Source organism: Ochlerotatus camptorhynchus, unplaced genomic scaffold (assembly GCF_037179485.1).
Source record: "Ochlerotatus camptorhynchus isolate MF236.1 unplaced genomic scaffold, CSIRO-AGI_Acam_v1.1 ptg000290l, whole genome shotgun sequence".
Lineage (NCBI taxonomy): Eukaryota > Metazoa > Arthropoda > Insecta > Diptera > Culicidae > Ochlerotatus > Ochlerotatus camptorhynchus.
The window spans coordinates 3509357-3531059 of record NW_027040779.1 but is presented as its reverse complement, the minus strand read 5'-3'; the positions used below and the strand labels follow the sequence as shown (position 1 = coordinate 3531059).

Genomic DNA, 21703 nt, shown 5'->3' with positions numbered 1-21703 from the left:
ATTAAGCAATTCCCCTAAAAGCATTGTTTCCCTAAGCTGTTCTTTAAAACGCTCGTTAATAATTTATTTATCAACTTAATTTAAATAATGCTATTGATACGTTGCCAGAGTTTTCACATAGGGCCGGTATTAAGTGTTAATGCTGATTGGAGTCTGACCACCGTGGAAGCATTTTGAATAATTAACAATGATATCAGATGAATATCATTATAGACAAGCTGCAACTTTTTTTTACTTTATATGTTTGCATCGACCTTGGCCATAACATGAAAATGACACCACTTTGAAATCAATTGAATCACCCGCTAGGTTTCTGAATAGAGGAAGCAATTATGATTATTGGATTCTAATATTTTTCTAGCCTTTAAGATTTTAAATTTCAGCTATGCTCAGAATCAATGCTGTAAATTCTCAAAATCAATTGAACATATTTGATGAAATGGGAAAAGCAGTTATCCGCTATCAAGGGGATCTTGTCTGACAAACTATGAACATTAGCATTAGTTATATAATAAATTATGAGCACATCCTAAAACAAGTGTGACCAAGCTAATCAGGTTCACAATGAAGACCCAAAATAGCCTACGTATCTAAAAATCATCATTCAATCATGAAAGTGATACCAAGCAATAAAAAAAAATCCATCCAAGCAAGACCATTCTCATTAACACTACCGATCATAAGTTTGGGGTCATCCCACAAAAAAAAAACATGCAAATATGTTTTGTTCATAACTCTGTCATTTAACGTCCAATTTTCCTTCTCTTTAAGTCATTTGAAAGGTATTGGCTGAAACTTACTTCGTACATAAATGACTCAATTTATTTCTCAGATTTTGTGTACTAAAAAAGTTCACCTATTTCAAAATTCCTATAAAATCAATAATGATTATTCAGAATAAACTTTGAAAAATGTTGTAACTTTGGGTGAACTTTTAGTATACAAAATTTGAAAATTATATTGAGCCATATACCTACAAAAAAAGTTCCTTTCAAATTACCTAAAGAGAACGGAAATTGGACGTAAATTTACATATATTTTGTGAAAAACTTATAATCGGAAGTGTAGTTGATTCTTTTAACAAATCTATCTTCCAGGCTGTTAAGAAAATAGTAAGGAACAAGAACTACAAGTAGTCAGACAAAAATCATCCTCTTCTCTTAACTCAAAGGATGCACTCAAAGGATTATTTTTTGTTGGACACAGCTGGATCGAGCAAACGCACCAATCTACTCGAAAGTTAAATTTTGTCAGACGCAATTAGGTGTAACAAGTATTAAGAGAGACGGACATACCCACTTGGAGGTTAAATTTAGCGACAACTAACAACGTCTAGCATTTACGGAAATGGATTTTTATCAACCCTCAGGATCTCAGAAATATACCAACACCCACCGGGAGCTGAACTTATATTAGGACCAAAATCATCGACATACTTTTATATTTGACTTGCAACATCAATTTCAATAAAGTTGAGTGACTACAATTTCAAAACTCTATTTAAAATTATAAATGAACAATTGAGGATGGTTGTATACCGAGTAATTAAGTTGATTGCAACTTTCGAAGTAAGTCATACTTGTTAATAAGGTTCTTTGATTAAGAAATATTTCCCTGAATTTGAATGAAATCCCCTGAGATTCCCTGATTGTTCACGATTTTCAGGATAGTCGACATCCTTTCAATCTGAAACCGTCAATTCGGTCAATCCAAAGTCGTCAGCAGTGCTGTAAATTCTCAAAATCAATTGAACATATTTGATGAAATGAGAAAGGCAGTAGTTTGCTTAGTCATTTGACGAAGGCATGGATCATTCTCATTTGAGAAACGCTTGATATCATTCAATTGAGTGTAACCTACACACAAACGGAGGTCTGATCGACATGCCGGTGATGAATGTCATAGCACACCTACAGTGTATCGCAAAATTGAGCGTACACCCTAGTGGAACATTTTTTGAAACATTGTGAATAGATATATTTTTTTAAATCTTGGCAGGTGGTTAAACATTAGACTGATGCAAAATTTGACTTTTTCGCTCCACAATACTTAAACGATTCCAAATCGGATCCTGACTAACCTCTCAAAATTTGAACATTTTTGGTGAGAAACTGAGATGGCACAAACCATTTGAAGTTTGTATGGGAATTACTATGGTAAAACCAAGATTTTTGTTCATGTCTATCTAATAATTCACCATATCGGTCTGCTTCAAAACCTTTCAACTGTACTTGCAAGAAATTTTCCCAGCTACAACTTTGCCGAAGACCTTTTTTTGATTAAATGCAAGGATCGAAAGTTATCAATGGTTCAATGCGCTGATGTCTTATGATCATGCTCAATCAACTGCTCAGCAGGCAACATTGGTGTTTCTGGGGCGTTGAATAGGACACAAAAATCATGTCTACTATGTCACACTGCAAAATACAGTGTTGCCTACAGAGCAGCTGCTTGATCATGTCATATTTACCAATCTCTTAAATAATTAATAACTTTTTCCTGTCTCGTTTTACATAGAAACAATTTTCAGCAAAGTTGTAGCTGAGAAAATTTTCTTTAATAATGGCTATCGAACTGTTTTGCAGCTCAATATGGAAAAAGACTAGAAGGCAATGAACAAAAAGTTGAGATTTCCTATAGTAATTTACATGTAAACTTCAAATGGCTTGTGCAAAGTCTGTTTCTAACCAAATGAGTTGTAACTTTGGAAGGCTAATCAGGACCCGATTTGAAACCATTTAAGCACTGTGGAGCGAAAAAGTCAAATTTTGCATCAGTCTATTAAACATATGTTTATTGATTCATCGCTTTAGTTTTAGACTTTATTGGAAGAACCTATATGAAGTTAGATTTATTTCAGTAAAACGCTCGATTTTCAACTTTTTACCTAGTGGACGAATTTTAGTAAAATTAGTGGATTATGAATGATCTTTGTTATGACTAAAAATGAGCAAAATTTAAAAAAGTAGATCATTATATTTCAAGATATTATGGTTTTTCAAGGAAATGCCATTTTTCTCAAACAGATCTTACTTTTAATAAACGCAACCAAATAAGCCCAACACTGCATCAATAATTGATAAATTTATGATGATTCAGCAGCCAGAAATTCAGAAACGTATCTCTTTAAATTGTGCTTTTAAAGCTGTTTTTTTTTCTAAAATATAAGGACATCTGTACGCTCAATTTTGAGACACACTGTATGTGCTTTACCTATACACTGAAAAAAGTTTTCACTTAGTTTCTATTAGGAACGCACATAGTATTTTTTCCAAAAACAAAAACAATGATTTTTACCTGAATATCACATAGCATTAGAAATTCTATATGAGAAATCATATAGATTTCATTGGACACATAAAATTCATGTGATTTAGTGGCGCAATTTCCAATTATGGGACCACATGAAAGTTATGTGAAATTCACATGGATATTTTCCACTGGTTATGTGATTTATTTTATGAGTGTAGGTTAGGCAGTGCCTCTTACGAATGTATTAGTAAGCGGGGCAAACTTTATGGGTGGTAGTGTGGTCCCGTGTACCCGAAGCTTCAGGCACCGGAGACAATAAAGTTGCGCCGTCACAATCACGATTTTTGTTCGGAGAGTTGGTTGTTGTGTCGTCACCACTTTTCATCTCCGAAAATGTTTCTTAGTATTGCTCTCAAACACAAACAAACACTATCATGTGCCACTCCTGTATGTATATCTCATTGATAGCACACTAGATCGCAAAATACACTCATAAAATAAATCACATAACCAGTGGAAAATATCCATGTGAATTTCACATAACTTTCATGTGATCCCATAATTGGAAATTGCACCACTAAATCACATGAACGTTATGTGTCCAATGAAATCTAAATGATTTCTCATATGACGGATTTCACGCCAACTCGTCTTCGGAGTTGGCAGCACCCTCTCAGAACCTTATGAAACTTTGTGGGTGTGGAGACTTAGCAATTTTAAGCAACTTTGAGTACTTATTTTTTTCAAAATTTATCTCGCCTAACATTTGATAAGGGTCAAAGTTTTTTATCGTTTTTTTTTCAAATCGATATAGCTTAAAAATGACAAGCCCTACAAAATAGTGATGTATGGCGAACTTTTAGCAAATAATCTGAAATTTTATAAAAAAATTTAAATAAATTAAAAAATTGGTTTCTACACTCTAAAAAAATATATTTAAAAATTAAAAGTCATTTTCCCAAAAATGGTACCCCTCAGATTTGCTTGATATTTTTTCTCATGAAAGGCAATATAATTACCTAACTTTTCTTCATACATCGCAAAGTGGGCGCTTTTAAGAAAAAAAAGTTGTTCGAACAACAACTTTTTCATGTTAATTTTTTTTTAGCGTGTTTCACTCAAAGTCGAATAGTAATACGCGCACAACCTTATTAAAATCCGTTGAAACTTAATGAGCATAAAGATTTTGACCTTTTGATAATCTGGGCGTGCTTAAAACAAAAATCTAGCCTAACATTTGAAAGGGCCTAATACAGAGGATTTTCCTGCATTTCGAATGGTGTTTTAATAAATGAAAACTCTAGTGTTTTTGTTTAGTGCATAATTTATTTTCCTATAATTCTCCATACATAATTTGAGTTTTTCATTGATTATTAGTCTATCGGAAACAGAGTGAAATTTTTCGGAGTTTCCTTTGAATGTGAAAATCGCTTAGTAGAAATTATGTTTTGAGAAATAGGTACAAAACAATGAAATTTTTGTGTACCAGGTATAGTTTTTACATGACTGAACAGCTCCTTGAGTTCATCGGACATCTTTGTGTATTGATCATTTGATATGAAGCAGAAGTTCAATTTTGTTATGCTTGTATCTGTTTGTTTAACTGCCCAGTCATACAGTTCTTGTGGAGTTGTGATTGTGTTTCCATAATCTCGAGCAAGACTTGCTCTCTTTGCCATTCGTTTGAGAGTTCCTCCAATTGCGTCACATGGGCCTTTCCCATGAGACGTTGCGAAGAAGTGCCATTCTGCTTCCAATCCATACTTGGACTTGAAGTTGCACAAACTGGCAAAATTCTTTTTATTTTTGTAATGAGCCGCTGCTCCATCTGACATGAAAGTAATTTTTGTGAAACTAATAGATTGTTTAATGAAATCTAACAATTTTGATATCAATAATTGAACTGCTATTGTATCATGGGTCAATACTTCTGAAATAATAATAAAGCTTAAATTTTCCAACTTGTTTTCTTTTATGTAGTAAATTTCGAAAGGATGTATCGTAGCTTGATTATTGTTCCAATGATACCCCTGTGCTGAGTTTTGAATAATAAATGAAAAATTTTCAGAAAAGTCGCAAATCACTAAAATTTCACCGTTTTGAAGAGAATTTTTTTTATTACTTAGGTAAGATGATTGCTCTTTATGAATAAAATCATGGGTTATGAGCTTTTCAACTTTTTCCGTCAAATATTGAACAAACTCATCTGCAGGTTTAATAATAGTTTCCAAATTACAACGGTCGGTAGTCAACCACTGTTGAAATAAAACTTCTTCCATATCATCTGCTTCTAATACTGATGTAAGTTCCCTCACGATACTATCTGTGGAAATGCATTCTTCACATGTACGATAAAAACAATCTATGGTTCTAATAGGACTACTGCAAAGTATTTTGTCTGCAATTTCTTTATATGAATCAAATTTTACACTATTAATAATCAATTTAACATTTTCATGTATAGTACAGACACATACATTATGTGTACCTGTACTATCCAACAGTATGCAATGATTTGGTCGGAGCTGAGTGAACGAAGTAAATCCGATTTTAACACTTTTGTATTTCTCTTCAAAAATCATAAAAGCCTCTTTAAGAGACATCATCAATGAACGTTTCTGAACATGCTCTTTATATCCATTTCGATATTCAGAAACATAATCATTACTTCCTGGCATAGGCCTACTAATATCATCACTGTCAAAGAAATTTAAAACAATTTGTTTTTCAGTATCATTAAATCCATGACCACTTCTTGCTTTCTTACTACAAAGAATACCTTGTTCTCTGACTAGCCTTTTCATCTGTTTCACTATATGATGGGGTGCATTAAACTCATTAACTATTTGATTCACTGACCATGATTTAGGGAGCACTGATAACACTTTTAATTTGTCATTTGTACTCGTAGAAGGCAAATTAAATTTCTCCTTTAACTGCATGATCATTTCGTCAAAATCATTTGATTTGTTGACATCGTCTGAATCCATCCCAAATATATTTTTACGCACTGCCTTTGTGATCTCTGCAGATTTTTGAACACGATAATTCATACTTCTCATACTTCTCGATGAAATTGGTGATAACTGTAAGGTTGAAGCTATACAATTGAATTGTTCCACATTATATGGACCTTGGATCTGATCCGCTGATGGGATTGATTCTAGCGATGGATCTGTATCTGTAAAATTAAAGAAAAGAAAAAAATATATTACCACACATTAATATATAACGCTGTTAAGGTGATAGTACCATGAACGGGGGTGGTTTTGATAATAGGGGTAACTTTGGTAATGCAGCTAAGCCAAAAATTTATGACTTAAGGCACATCGTACGCAATATTTTGGATAGGAAACCGATGTTCCCTTCCAAAATAATGAATACGAAGAGCATTAAGTCATAACTTTTTGGATTAGCTGCATTATCAAAGTTACCTCCATTATCAAAGACATCCCCGTTTACGGTACATCGAAGCCGCATCTGAATTTTCCCCATGTTTGTGGAGCACGAGCTGCATAAACCGCATATCGTACAGTCGTGAAAATTTGATAGATTGTTCACCGAGGTTGGCCTACCAATCGATCAAATTTGTACGATAAGCGGTTCATCCAGCTCGTGCTCTAAAAAAATGTTGAAAATGAAGTTGTATCTTCGATGTACAATCCTTAAACCACACAGTTGAAACAGTTAAAGTTATTATTATTTACCTAGTGTATCATCAAATTCCTGATGTTCTGATTGCTGATGACTTGTTGATGGTTGCGGCTCTTCAAACTTCCGAGCATGGCTTGATTCTTTTCCATCCGATCGCCTCTTTTTCGGGAGAGGTGTCCTATTGTGCACTAAAATTCCACGACACGATTCACAAATACGCATTGTTACATCCAATTGATGATCAAAGCCCCATGAATGTATTTTCTCTATGAGACTTGATGATAAATTACGTAAATTATTGCGGCTGCAATTGGGATTGTTTATGTTGGCACTACATTGCACCCTTTTAATAATCAATTCAGCAGATTTTTCCATTGTTGTATATATAAACACTTTTTCGTTTCAACAACTATGCAGCACTACACTTTCAACAACTATGCACTACAGCAACTATGAGCATTGTTGTGATATCACCAAACTTAAATATTAGATTATGTCGGTAGAAACAGACTGCGGTGCTTTAAGTTTATACCTTATATCTCTCATGTGACTATCTGCGTTGTTATATAACTGCTATATAGCAGGTAACTTAACGATTATTTTAGGCATGCCTTAAATAATCGTTAAGTTACCTGCGCTATTATATGTATTCACTTGAGAGATGAGGTATAAACATATATGCATATTGCTTACTAATGGACACACCTAATACATAAAAATAAATGAATGATTATTTTTCTAATTAAATTAATCACAAATACATGAATTGAAATCTTTTCATGAATAAAACATACTAAGTGATTTTTACTTAGTTTACCTGTTGATTTGGAACAATTTGAGGGTGGTTTTATAGAAGTTGGATAGAGTGTATGCATATATTATAATACAATCCATCACAGGAAAGTGCAAACCATGCTGAGATGGCTGTTCCTCATTAGAACGTTTTGTTCTGAACTCTTATTGGACGATTTGCAGGTAACTTCTCTGTACCCTTTTCAAATGTTAGGCTAGATTTCGCCCAGATTATCGAAAAGTATACCCATAAAGTTTAATCGAATTTTAATAAGGTTGTGCGCGTATTACTATTCGACTTTGAGTGAAACACGCTAAAAAAAATTAACATGAAAAAGTTGTTGTTCGAACAACTTTTTTTCCTTAAAAGCGCCCACTTTGCGATGTATGAAGAAAAGTTAGGTAATTATATTGCCTTTCATGAGAAAAAATATCAAGCAAATCTGAGGGGTACCATTTTTGGGAAAATGACTTTTAATTTTTAAATATATTTTTTTAGAGTGTAGAAACCAATTTTTTAATTTATTTATTTTTTTTTATAAAATTTCAGATTATTTGCTAAAAGTTCGCCATACATCACTTTTTTGTAGGGCTTGTCATTTTTAAGCTATATCGATTTGAAAAAAAAATCGACAAAAAACTTTGACCCTTATCAAATGTTAGGCGAGATAAATTTTGAAAAAAATAAGTACGCAAAGTTGCTTAAAATTGCTAAGTCTCCACACCCACAAAGTTCCATAAGGTTCTGAGAGGGTGCTGCCAACCACTGGATGAGTTGGCGTGAAATCCGTCATATAGAATTTCTTATGCTATGTGATATTCAGGTAAAAATCATTGTTTTTGTGTTTGGAAAAATACTATGTGCGTTCCTAATAGAAACTAAGTGAAAACTTTTTTCAGTGTAGCTGAGTTATTATTGATATAAAAATATAATTTGTTGCCACATAATTACAATTTACTACCATTTCCCACCACATCCTACGACAAAATCAATAGAAATAGAAGTGTTTAAGTGTGTTTTCTTTGCTTTTCTTCAAAACATTCAAAATTTCTTGCAGAAACATGAATTATATGTGAAACACTGCATGCTATGGGGTGTTTTTGATGGGAAACCCCTACATAAAATATTTTTGAATCTCTTCTGCTTCGAAGTAGTGTCCAAAATTGTTCAAAACATCAGTATACACATATTCTGAATATTACATATACATATTTTTGCCATTTGATAGCAATTTGCTACCATTGGCCACCACTATCTTGACAAAGTCAAAGTCAATTAAATTGTTTAAATAAACCTGCATTTCATGCAGAAACTTAAATCAGAAATCCTCCTCCATGAATCTTGTTTTCGAACGAATTAAAACGCATTTGCTGCCACATACATAGACTTCTCTGACGTTTGCCATATCTAGATAGAGCTGGAATTAGGGCGTAACGGCCTTTGTATACAATGACTTAAATCGATGATTTCTAGGAACTCAAGGCACGCCCACGCAAACAATCAAAACCGGCGCGTAGGGAAAGTCTTCCTCTACTCGATGGTGTTGTTGATTTGCGTTGGCGAGCCTTAACTTAAGTCATTGTTTACAAAAGCTTTTACGCCCTAATTCCAGCTCCATCTAGATGTATGATATAACGTCATTGTTTATAATGCCTTGTTCAGACTGGAGAGTTATAATAGTACGTTCAGATTACAGAGTTATAACATGTTATAGCGCTATCTTGATGGTAGTTTCTGTGTTGCAATTATTTGACAACCGTTATAACATGTTATAACTCTCCAGTCTGGACAGCGTTTAATCTAACCCCATTGTTTCAGATTCTTGCATTCAAATGGCATGCTCGATAAGGATTTCTTTTACCGACGAATAAAACGCCTCTACGCCAGCTGGAGGAACCAGAGTTTTCCCATGATGATTCGCTGCAGAAGGTGGATTGCATTCTGACGGTAGTCAGCGTAGACGAGGAAACCATCAATAACAAATCAACCTCGGCTGCTGGGATACGAGCTGATCGATACGATTACGATGCTGTGCGAAAAGTCAATCTTTTTCCTGACCAGCAAGAAGAAGGTCGATTTCCTGAGGCAGATCGAGCAGGACGGTGAGGAGGGCATTCCGCCGGTGAAGCTGTTGGTTCGGAAAAAGAATGACAAAGACAAGGCCAATTTTGAAAAGCTGCTGGAGGCGATTATGGGATCCAAGGATGGCAAAACGTTGGACGTCTTCTCCAAGGAAAACTTTCCTGGTGACGAGCCTTCATCAAGGACACGGTGAACATCAGCGAACCAATCGCGTACATCATGCCCTCCAAGGAGGACTCCGAGGTTATCACCATCAGACGGTAGATGTATTCAACAAGTACCTCAAGGATCACGTCATGGAGATTATCGATGCTGATAAGAAAGTAAAACATGCCAAACTGTCGGAGGGTGTCGAGCAGGCTCTGACGGACAAAAGGTACGTCTCCGCCCAACAAACAATGAATGTTGAATAAGAGCTTAATCAGGCAAAAACAAGCTTCTTCAGCTAAAAAATAGCTTGTTCAGCAGTTGATCAACTCAAATTGTTTGTTGGGCGGTGTGGATACCAACTAGTTGGACATGTGCTGCCCGGCGATTATCCAGTCGGGTGGTAATTACAGCTTGAAGTTCAGTGCATTCAGCGACAAGAACCATCTGCACTTTGGATCTATCATCTGTGCTCTGGGTGCGCGTTACAAGTCCAACTACTCCAATGTCGTCCGAACGTTGCTGGTCAATCCGACGGAAACGATTCCGAAGCACTACACTTTACTGCTCAATCTGGAAGAGGAACTGCTGAAGGTGATAATTCCGCGCAAGAAGCTCTCGGAGGTTTTCGACGTCGGAATGGTTTATGCCAAGACGTTTGGTTTTACCATCGGGTTGGAGTTCCGACCAGGAGTTCTTGATTAGCCAGGAATCTTCTCCTTTGAGTTTTCCGTATCCAACCGCCACCATTGCATGATTCAATCCATCCAAATTGCTCTTGCATTCCGGTTCATAATATACTCCATTTGCGTAGTAGCTGAAAGACTTGTGACCGGCATTGATAGCAATCGACGGCCCTCGGAAGCCTACATTTCAAATTTAAATGTGAACCGAGGGGTGAATTGCTGGTCTCAGTTCCTCTAGAATATTCAATTAGAGTATGTTTCTGGAATACATAGTCAAACAGCACGTAATGTTGTGAACAACTTCAATGACAGCTATCCAGCAGTGCTCCCATTTTATTTAATTAACAATCCAATGCCTACGAGATTGTGCCGAAGGTGTTCCGATGGATGTGCGCAAGTTGTGCCGAATCTACTTTCGGCACACTGTGCTGAGTGACTTACCCCTTGGGTTTTATGGAGCTCACGCCATTATTTCCCTCAAACATAGCAGGCGTTGATTTTTTTTTGTGTATCTTCAGTCTTTCAAAATCACATGATTGTGAGTCCACTCGTGTTTTTCGAGAGTTTAAAATTCCAGCTTCCAAATCGTGCGTCTAAAGCTGAACATTAGAAGGTGTGTTTATCTTTTGTTGTAGTTTGAATAGTGAAGTAATTACGCTTGTCATAGAATGAAGCCTTTTTCTTCATCGCGACGCAAGCTGTTTGCAACTATCCGTGAGAAATCAACTGTTGGTCGAGATGAGCAGCAAAACACGTCTATTATGTTTTGAATTGCGTTTTTTCTCATCATTCAACATGTTCAAAGCAAAATTTCTTCATTTATTGGTATGTTTTGTTTATTAATACTAACTAACAATAGCTTAACACATATTCAATTAACCTGAAATAGATAAACTATATGAGGGATCTGACAAATGCCACAGGAAACTTTCTGTTTTTGAAGCTAAGTATAGTAAGTGGCTTGATGAAGAAGTTTGTTTTAATATCGAGGGTACTTCTGTGAAAACTAAGGAAAATAAGACGACGAAAGGTCGGCTCTCTGTGAATTTCGAGGATTCGTCAGTTTGCAGTAAGCGGCGGAAAATAGGGAAACTCAGAGGTCAGCATAGTGGTGAAGAGCTTTTGCGTGCAGCTGCTATGCAGTTCAGTTCTAATCCTCAAAAAGCCAGTGATATTTTTGATGCATACAAGAAAACAGAAATGCATTCATTGCCTATCAAGCTGACTCCTGAGGTGGGTTTTTCATTAATAATTGATGCAGATCTTAGTAAAAATCAATACAATTAGCTGAGGTCTGTGGGTAAATTGCACCATGCAGACATTTTCCCTGCATATAATTTGATGCTAGAGGCCAAGAAAAAGCGAACCCACCATCAGAAGCAATCACAGTCTCTGAAACAAGTGCAAAAGTTAAGCTACAGGATTTTGTAGATTTGGACGGTAAGAGGATCGCGCAACACTTGGAAAAGGAAGGATTGTTGGACAGTTCAATTGAGTTGGAAATGGAGTTGCAGCACTAGTGGAGCTGTAATGGCAGTAGTGGGCACCCACAGTATAAGAAATTGATTTCCTCTGAGTCTTCAGATGATAGCTCTGTATTGTTGACAGCTAGAGTGCCAATGCAGTTATGAACCTTCGGTCACCATTTGGACAAATCGACGAGGTTTTGCAAGGCTATCCGCATACAATTAATCAAAGAAAATAAAACAACCTTGAAGCGTGAAGAACAGTACATATCGGGTCAAATTGCGTCACTGCTGCCAACCGTGGTGCAATTGGGAAATGGAAATGATTCGAGAATATATCATCGTCTCAGTATGACGGAAAAACTCGAACCATTCTGACGGATACATCATCGATGACTACTTGCTGTGCTTGTGGAACAACTCCATCCGTAATGGCTGTAGATAAAGTAATTTTGCGTAACTTTCCCGATGACACCACTAGTCCAAAATAAAGCCCCCTAGTTAAAGTGTGGACGACTGGAAGCTGTTCCAATCGAGCAAAGCGGTGTATTTTGACGGTTCGTCTGGAACAACTTTTGACAAACGTCAATACTTTTACTGTAGGGCTTTAGCCTAAAAGGCAAGATTCACGAATGACTTTTGACCGTCTTTTTACAGTTCTAGACACTGAAAATTGTCCGGTTCTGGAAAATCATTGTCATTGTTGGTCATAGTGGATTCGTTCTCCAAGGGACGCATCAATTCCGTCTGTAAGAACACGCCTCGCACAATGCAACTGAAGTCATCCAGTTGGGTGAATGTTCTGGAACGGAACGTGGCAATTCAACTCTCGTCGGGTACGGGTTTAGTATCTCTCCTCTTTGAAATTGGATCGAAGGTCGATAATAAGTCGGCGGTCTGGAAAACCGATCTTTCGCGGCTGCAAGAAGTTCTCTATGAGGAGGAAGAAGAGGGGTGCCATTCTGTCTGTTGACGATATTGAGGTTACTCGTGTCATTGTTGTAACTACGTTGGTTGGAATTCTTGAAATTGATGTCGTAGTTGTTTTTTTTTCTCTTCTGTTGTGATTAGTGTTGTTGATGTTATGATGGGCTAGTTTTTTGCGTTTTGCTCGCCTTTTCAGCTCGCTTTTGCTTTTAAACAATAATCAGTAGTTCAACGACAGATGTACTTAAATTAAATTTTAAACAAGAGATTAACAGCAGAACTTGAAGTTAAGTTGATTTCATTTAAAAAGTGTTGACTGCATAATGAAAGCACAATCTGATATCAGACTTATGTCCCGACAATTGAAACCAAAATGAAATTTCATTATGTTATGAACTGCAAACTTTAATATCGATTCGCTTTCATTTTGTTAAACGACTTTGTTCGGGAGGCGCCAGCCTGACTGATCGGCAACTTGATCATTATACGGACCATGTACCTCATACTCTATAAAGTCAGCTGCTTTGGATTTTCCTTCCATACTGGTTATGTTTGTCAATCAAATTTTTCAGCTCGTCCATTATATCTAACTCTAACATCGGTTTGTTCTGCATTGACACACTAGAGGTTGAATCCAAGGTCAAACTGGTGATCTGTTTCAATTCGTCGTTTAGACTTTTCAGGTCGTCGGCTATACCTAATGTCATTGACTGCATTGACGTAGACAAGCTTTCTTTGGAAGATTGCATCGTAATGTGGTTTTTATGGCCGATCTTGCATTCCTAATCTATTCGGGGCAATGATCAACGAAAAATTATCTTTCCAAATCAAAAATAGAGTTACTGACATACAACACGATTTCTTAAAGGGTCGTTCGACCTCGACAAATTTACTTGAATTTATAGACCATTCATTGAATGCAATTACTGTGTGGACAAACCTAAACTGCCTCCCTAAAATGCTCACTTATGACATGGACAGCCCCTAATTGGTCTTTGGAAATTATGTATTATATCAACCTTGTTCCATTTTTGCATTCTTATTTTGTATGACAGCACAATGGAACTCTATGCCGAGGGAAAATGACGAACCAACCAAAGAAATTCCTTCATCGGATCAAAAATCGAACAGCTGTTACGTTTCTCATTGACATTTCTATAACAATTTCCGCTGGTCTGCACTAAGTTAGATTGTAATCAAATGAGCTCTAATTACGAAGGGATGATCAGGAATAGCTTTTTGCAGTAACGCTGATTATTTGAGCCGCTCTACTACCTCCATGTAGCTATCAATCCTGACACGAATTGTTCATATCATGCGAGACCAAGCGCCTCCATCCATGGTTTCTAATAATCCACGTGATAAAGTTGAACCACCCACCACAATTTACATAACTAATTTTTATTTTTACTATTTACTTTCACAGTCTTCTGAGCACTACATGGACTTTTGAGGATCTTATCTCCATTTATTCGAAACTCACGAGACAATTATCAAATGCTTTTTGAGCGCACGATATAAGGTACATAGCTTATAATATCAATCAAACTGTATATCATATGTCAAATCACTCGGAAAGATCGTCCCGAATGTATCCTTGCCGTGAGGTCAAGCTCGCTTTGCCTCGCTTCTTTTTATGTGCTTTATGCTTTAACGGTCGGTTTAGTTTAGACCACCACCAGCTCCATACAGACCTGTTTCCAACTGTGCCGTTGCAACTGATTATCGGGTGAGTGTAAAATGCAATCGTTATGAATGATTCCGTCCACACAAGGTTCAACCACATGCAAGTCCGGTGAGCCCATTCATGACCCTTTCATGGCGCAAGCACTGGCGTCAAAGATAATGGTCGAACTAGTTTAATCGAAACCATGTCCGATACAATGAAGAAGAGCAGTTTTGCAACGCTTCTCAGATGCGGCATATTGAAAATCCACCCCATGGAACGTGCAATAAATAGCTACATACGTGCCATTGAGGTTATGCAATCTACGAAGGATGGTGACACAACACTATAATTGTTGCCACCGATAGCTGGCAAGGGTGTGAGACTAAAGAAAATCAAACCCGTCGCGAAATTGACGTAATGGAAAAAGTTGCTCGTATACCGATGCAAACCAGCGAGAAAGGTTTGACAAACGAACTTCCCTGCTGCAAGCAAGGAAGCGAAATTAGGTTAAAAATCCGCAGCCTGAAAACAGACAAATAATGTGTTGGTTGGCTGTGTAGAAACGAAAAATAACTGTGCCACACGAAGCACACGAAAGACCTTCATACACGCTAAAAACGAGTTAATGATTTATGGGTTGAATATCAACCCATTTTTTCGAAAAGTGCACCTACTTTCTGGAGTGCAAGCTAAGTAATATAATGAAATGGGCTCGATCCCATCTAATTACATTACACCATATTTTCGACGTGGTTGAAGTGCATCCTTTTCGACGTGATAGTATTTTTTTTTTGCTGTTTTGGGAAATTTGTGCTCAGCGTTGCGACACGCTGACACCCTATTTTAACGAGTTCTTAAAACCCAAACCCCCTCATGACCGCAGAGAACGAGCGTAAAACAAGCTTACGTTTTTTGAATAAGCTTCGTCGTAGGTGGTTGGGCAAATAAACGAGCACGGAAACATGTTCTGGTGAAACGGTTGTACGGCTAGCATTTCCACTAATTTTATTGTTTATGGCTATTTGGTTGGAGCCAGTCCGCAGCACCATTTTCCGGTGCAAATTGGTCTATGTGTATACGCCCTGATAAAAATAACCATAAAAGAGAGCTTAACGACGTGTTCGGGGTATCATCCAAACCATTTGTGGGATAGTTTACCCATCCTGGATACAGTTCGTTTATGGTATTTGTTTATTAGGGCGGATACTGCGAATATAATTCGTCGTGTAGCACATTTTGAAACATTATTGTTCTGTCAATACCAAAGGATCCATAGGGTCGATTCCAATGAGAGTTTCAATCAATCTCTCAATGGATCATTTTAGATGGCCGGTTTTGACCACTATCCTATTGACTATCCAATGTAACAATGTAAACTACTGTGGCATTATCTAACTGCCCAGCAATGTTGATGGAATTGAGTTTCCATCAGTGCATTTCATTTACACTCAAATTGGATGAATGGATCATTGAAGATGCTGAAGTTTGGACAGAACAGTCCAGTTGCTCTATGTTTACTTTTACAAATGATGATATCGAGCATTAGGTACATATCGTATTACGCGCACATTTTGGTTTACGTGGTCAAGCGTCAGTGTAATGAATCTTTATTTGAAAAGTTGAGCAACGCTGTAAGTAACGGATTTAATTTCATATTTTGATGTAGTTTTAACCTTAATTTTCTCTATTGGTTCAGGGTAAACAAAACCCCATATTTCTTTTAAGATTTTTCATTTTTGAGTGTGTCAATATTTCAATAATTTTAAAATGAGCTCATGAACCACCAACTTGTGAGAGTTGGTTGAGAAGGATCCTGATACGGTTGAGATACTTACTGATATTGACGTGCAGATTGATGGACAAGACGTTGTTCTGGAAGATTAGGTTATCATTCCTACGTCAACAATCCAAGCTGCGATAGATTACATTGACAGGGATCGCATAAACGCATTCAGTGGCGATTCTGTCATCTCTGAAGACAGCTGTATGAAACGTTGCTAATGCTTTTAGATTCGCAGAATATGGAAACCGGTAGTGAAATTCAGGAGGTATAGTTTTCGAGGAATTACAGCCCTGAAGAGGATTCAGCATTTGTCGAGAAGATGGGTGAAGATTTCTTTGAGGTGGAAGAGCATAACAACATACAGGGGTTACTCAAAATAACTAGGATAGGAAAATTTTTGGTCAACTTTGGAGTGTAGTAACTTCGTCAAATATGATCCGATTTTAAATCTTCCAAGAGCATTTGACTGGAAAACTAATATTGTTCTACGGTGTAGCCACGAAAATAATCCTGGTCACCGGATACCGGATATATTCCGGGTTTCCGGAGGGCTTGTCTAACTTGCTAAATTTTTGGTGAAATTTTATATATGATGCTGGTTAAATATATATACTTTTAGTAAATACAACAAAAGAAGAACCATTCCCAAAGCGAATCATATGCGAAGAACTTAAATCGGCCAATAATCAACCGAGGTATGCCCATTTCCCTGGAATCGGTTCTGGTGGAGGGTTCTGAATGCGGGCAGATCATTTAATCACTCAAAACATGCCGTGCAACAGCTCATTCTTCATGGTTTTTCATGATTAGGCATTCATTAAACTTCAAATGGTTCAGTGGCCACATTGGCACCTCTCGGAATCACGGGATACCCCCGGGGGAATCTGTAGTAGGGGGCAATTGCGTTTTTACTCAAAAACATGCCGTGCGACAGCTCATTCTTCATGGATTTTCATGAATATTCTTTCTATAGTCTTAAAGTGAATCATTTACCACATTGGCCACTTTCGGGACCTCCGGTATGCCCCCGGGGGAACCTGGAGCAGAGGACAATTGCATTTTTATACCAAAACATGCCGTACGACAGCTCATTCTTCATGGTTTTTTTTATGAATAGGCATTCATTAAACTTCAAATGGATTAGTGACCACATTGGCAGCTCTCGGAATCACGGGATATCCCCGGGGGGAACCTGTAGTAGAGGGCAATTGCTATTTTACTCAAAAACATGCCGTGCGACAGCTCTTTCTTTATGGATTTTAATGAATATGCTTTCTATAGAATTTAAGTGGATCATTGACCACATTGACCGTTCCTGGGATGACCACATTGACTGGAATGCCCTGCCATGGCCAGCACAGTCGCCGGATTTAAATATAATTGAGTCACTTTGGTCGACGTTGTAAGCTCGTATCCCCAGGGGTATCCCGTGTTTCCGAGAGGTGCCAATGTGGTCACTGATCCATTTGAAGTTTAATGAATGCCTATTCATGAAAAAACATGAAGAATGAGCTGTCGCACGGCATGTTTTGGTGTAAAAATGCAATTGTCCTCTGCTCCAGGTTCCCCCGGGGGCATACCGGAGGTCCCGAGAGCGGCCAATGTGGTAAATGATTCACTTTAAGTCTATATAAAGAATATTCATGAAAATCCATGAAGAAAGAGCAGTCGCACGGCACGTTTTTGAGTTAAAACGAAATTGTCCCCTGCTACAGGTTCTCTCGGGGCATCCCAGTGGTTTCAAGAGCGGCCAATGTGGTAAATGATTCACTTTAAGTCTATAGAAAGAATATTCATGAAAATCTATGAAGAAAGAGCTGTCGCACGGCATGTTTTTAGGTAAAAACGCAATTGCCCCCTACTACAGGTTCTCCCGGGGGTATCCCGTGATTCCGAGAGGTGCCAATGTGGTCACTGATCCATTTGAAGTTTAATGAATGCCTATTCTTGAAAAACCATGAAGAATGAGCTGTCGCACGGCATGTTTTGGTGTAAAAATGCAATTGTCCCCTGCTCCAGGTTCTCCCGGGGGCATACTGGATGTTCCGAGAGTGGCCAATGTGGTCAATGATGCATTTAAAGTTTATCGAAAGTCTATTGACGAGAAACCATGAAGAAAGAGCTGTCGCACGGCATGTTTTGAGTGATTAAATGATCTGCCCGCATTCAGAACCCTCCACCAGAACCGATTCCAGGGAAATGGCCATATCTCGGTTGATTATTGACCGATTTTAGTTCTTCGCATATACTTCGCTTTGGGAATGGTTCTTCTTTTGTTGTATTTACTAAAAACATACATATTTAACCAGCATCATATATAAAATTTCACCAAAAATTTAGCAAGTTAGACAAGCCCTCCGGAAACCCGTAATATCTCCGGTATCCGGTGACCAGGATTATTTTCGTGGCTACACCGTAGAACAATATTAGTTTTCCAGTCAAATGCTCTTGAAAGATTTAAAATCGGATCATATTTGACGAAGTTACAACACTCCAAAATTGACCAAAAATTTGCCTATCCTAGTTATTTTGAGTAACCCTGTACCTGCCAGTGTGATGCACGAAAGGAATAAAAGTAACTTAACAGGTAGTAAAAAGAGCATTTCTGCATTGCTTTAGACGCCGCCAACTTCTCGCAGAAGCAGCAGTCATAGAAATTACAAAAGAAAATACCACCCGGTATTGACAGCGTCAGAGCGCCTTGAAGAAATTAGTCATCTTGAGGAAGAAAAGGAGTAGAAAGTAGCGAGAAAGAAACCCAGAGCAGCGGAGAGAGAGAGAGAGAGCTTGTGAAAATCTGAACCGAAAAGCTGAAAAATGAGAAAGAAGAAATCCGGAAGCGAAAACAAGAAGAAGCAGAGCAGCGGAAAATAAGGACGGTCAACTCTGAATGCAAAAAACAGGAAGAAGCTGATCAATGGAAGAGAGAAGAAAAAGCAGGGTGAGTTTACAAAAGACAATCAATAGAAGCAACAAAAGAAAGAGTTACTTGAGGCATTGACACTGAAGCGTCATAATTAGGGTAGTGATTGTGAAGTTAGCATGTTGTATTTTTTCACATGGATTTGACTTATTACAACAGTTATTACAAAAAAACTACAACCCTTTGTTGTTTTCCCCCTAATACTGTTGTAATTATTAACTCTTATTTCTACAGGCCAGACGAAGTTTTCCTCGCTCAAAACCAAGAAGGGTAGGAAACGGATTCAGCACTAATTTTTTTCAATGTGATGCTCTATGATGTTATGCATTTTACTTGATATTGACCTTATAGTTCTAGTCAATGACTAAAAGCCCCACTTACCCTATACATCAGTGAACGAGTATGAAACCCAAACTATAGCAATGATATTGAAAGAGTTAAGTCCGTTCCACTCGATTTTGGCTACCTTGGAAAGATCCTTTTCGTTTAAGCAGTTAAGACAATTTTCGTATTAGGAGAGATACTTCGAGGGCTTTGCACATCGTTTACGTCTGTTTACACGGCTGAATTCTTGGAGTAGATTGACGTAAACGCCAAACCTCGAGAGCAGCGATTGACAATTAACTATTGACCCCTAGAGGTTGTACAGACTGAACCTCACCGCATAAATTACTCTATGAACGTTACTTCATATGTACTTTGTATACTCCGATATCCCCTGATTTCGCATCAACAAGTGCACTTGCCCACACCATTACCATCCGTTCTAAAATATCATCTAAATGCTGAAATCTTCCTTTGGATCGAAGTCATTATGTTGATAATAAAAATTGCTTGTATATGCAGACGACATGAAGCTCTTTATGGAAATAAGTAATTCTAGCGATGCAGAAGAATTCCAGAATGAAATCAATATATTCCACACCTGGTGTAGTAAAAGTCTACTTAAACTGAACGTAAAAAAATGTACTGCAATAGCATTTAGCAGAAAAATTGAAACACCGCATATTGAAATATCATTAGGCAACCAAATAGTAGAAAAAAGCAAAATTGTAAGAGATCTAGGTGTAATCCTAGACTCCAAACTAACTTTTATAGAACATTATAATACTATCATTAGTAAAGCAAACAGAATGCTAGGCTTCATCAAAAGGTTCAGTCATAATTTCGAAGACCCATACACTATTAAGCTTTTATATACCACATATGTAAGGCCAATTCTGGAATACTGCCACCTAGTATGGAATCCATACATTTCCATACACGAAGAACGTATAGAATCTGTCCAAAAACAATTCCTTTTATATGCTTTACGTAAATTGAATTGGACTGCATTTCCATTACCATCTTATGAAGCGCGCTGCATGCTCATCAATATACAAACACTTAAGGAGCGCCGCCAGTTTGCAATGCTTTTCTTCATCAACGACATTATTTCAATGCGCATAGATTCGGCAGAAATTCTCGCACAATTAAATTTTTACACACCTTGTCGATATCTTAGAACACGGAATTTATTTTCAGAAACATCGTACAGAACAAACTATGCAAAAAATAGCCCAATCAATCGAATGATGCGCCTATATAATTTGCATTGCGGAACTATTGACATCACTATGTCCAAGCAGCAAATACAAACTAAGCTAAAACAGAATAGAATTAATGCATAGTATGTAAGTAAACATTGTAATAATCATTGTATGTAGTCTACACTGGCTTGACGAAATGAAATAAATATTGATATTCAGCTGGTCCTGCTAAGCTATAAACACTCGCTGTAACTGTTACATTAACTGCCGAAAAATTTGAGTTACATAACTCTGATCGGGTGGAGGTTGATTAATTACGGGCGGATTATGGAACTTCATCGATGCAATCGACTGAAGATTCCCGTAAAGCTGCTGTTGCAGGTGAGGTTGGACCTAGCCTCCCGTCAAACTAGCTGACTCTATTCTTTTCAACTGATCTGTGGGTAACATTGCGATGCAATGTTTACAACACATTTTCGCTATTTCGCCGTACTTTGAACCAAAAACTGCACCAACAAACTACCCGATTGAAACAGGACTAATTCATTTTCTTTGAACCCTCGTTATCAATATGCCCACTATCATTCGTCGAAAAACCACTTCGTTTCCGCTAAGTACCCCTAATTAGAGCAAATGCTTGAATTTAAAACACTTTCCCTTCCTGCTCCCTCACCCGAAAAATCCTTTCAAAACACCAAGAAAAACTCTTAGGCCAACTCTTACCGCTCAGTTTAAAAGTGAATTTTAATTACTTTCCCCGAAAAGCTACTCGGCACATCATCCATAACCATC

The 21703-nt window shown here is 37.4% G+C and overlaps 1 protein-coding gene across 4 annotated transcripts in view; it reads right to left on the bottom strand.

The window, feature by feature from the left end:
* Positions 1-21703, bottom strand: part of wake (wide awake) — a 618276-nt gene that overhangs the window by 31100 nt on the left and 565473 nt on the right. The window lies entirely within an intron of this gene.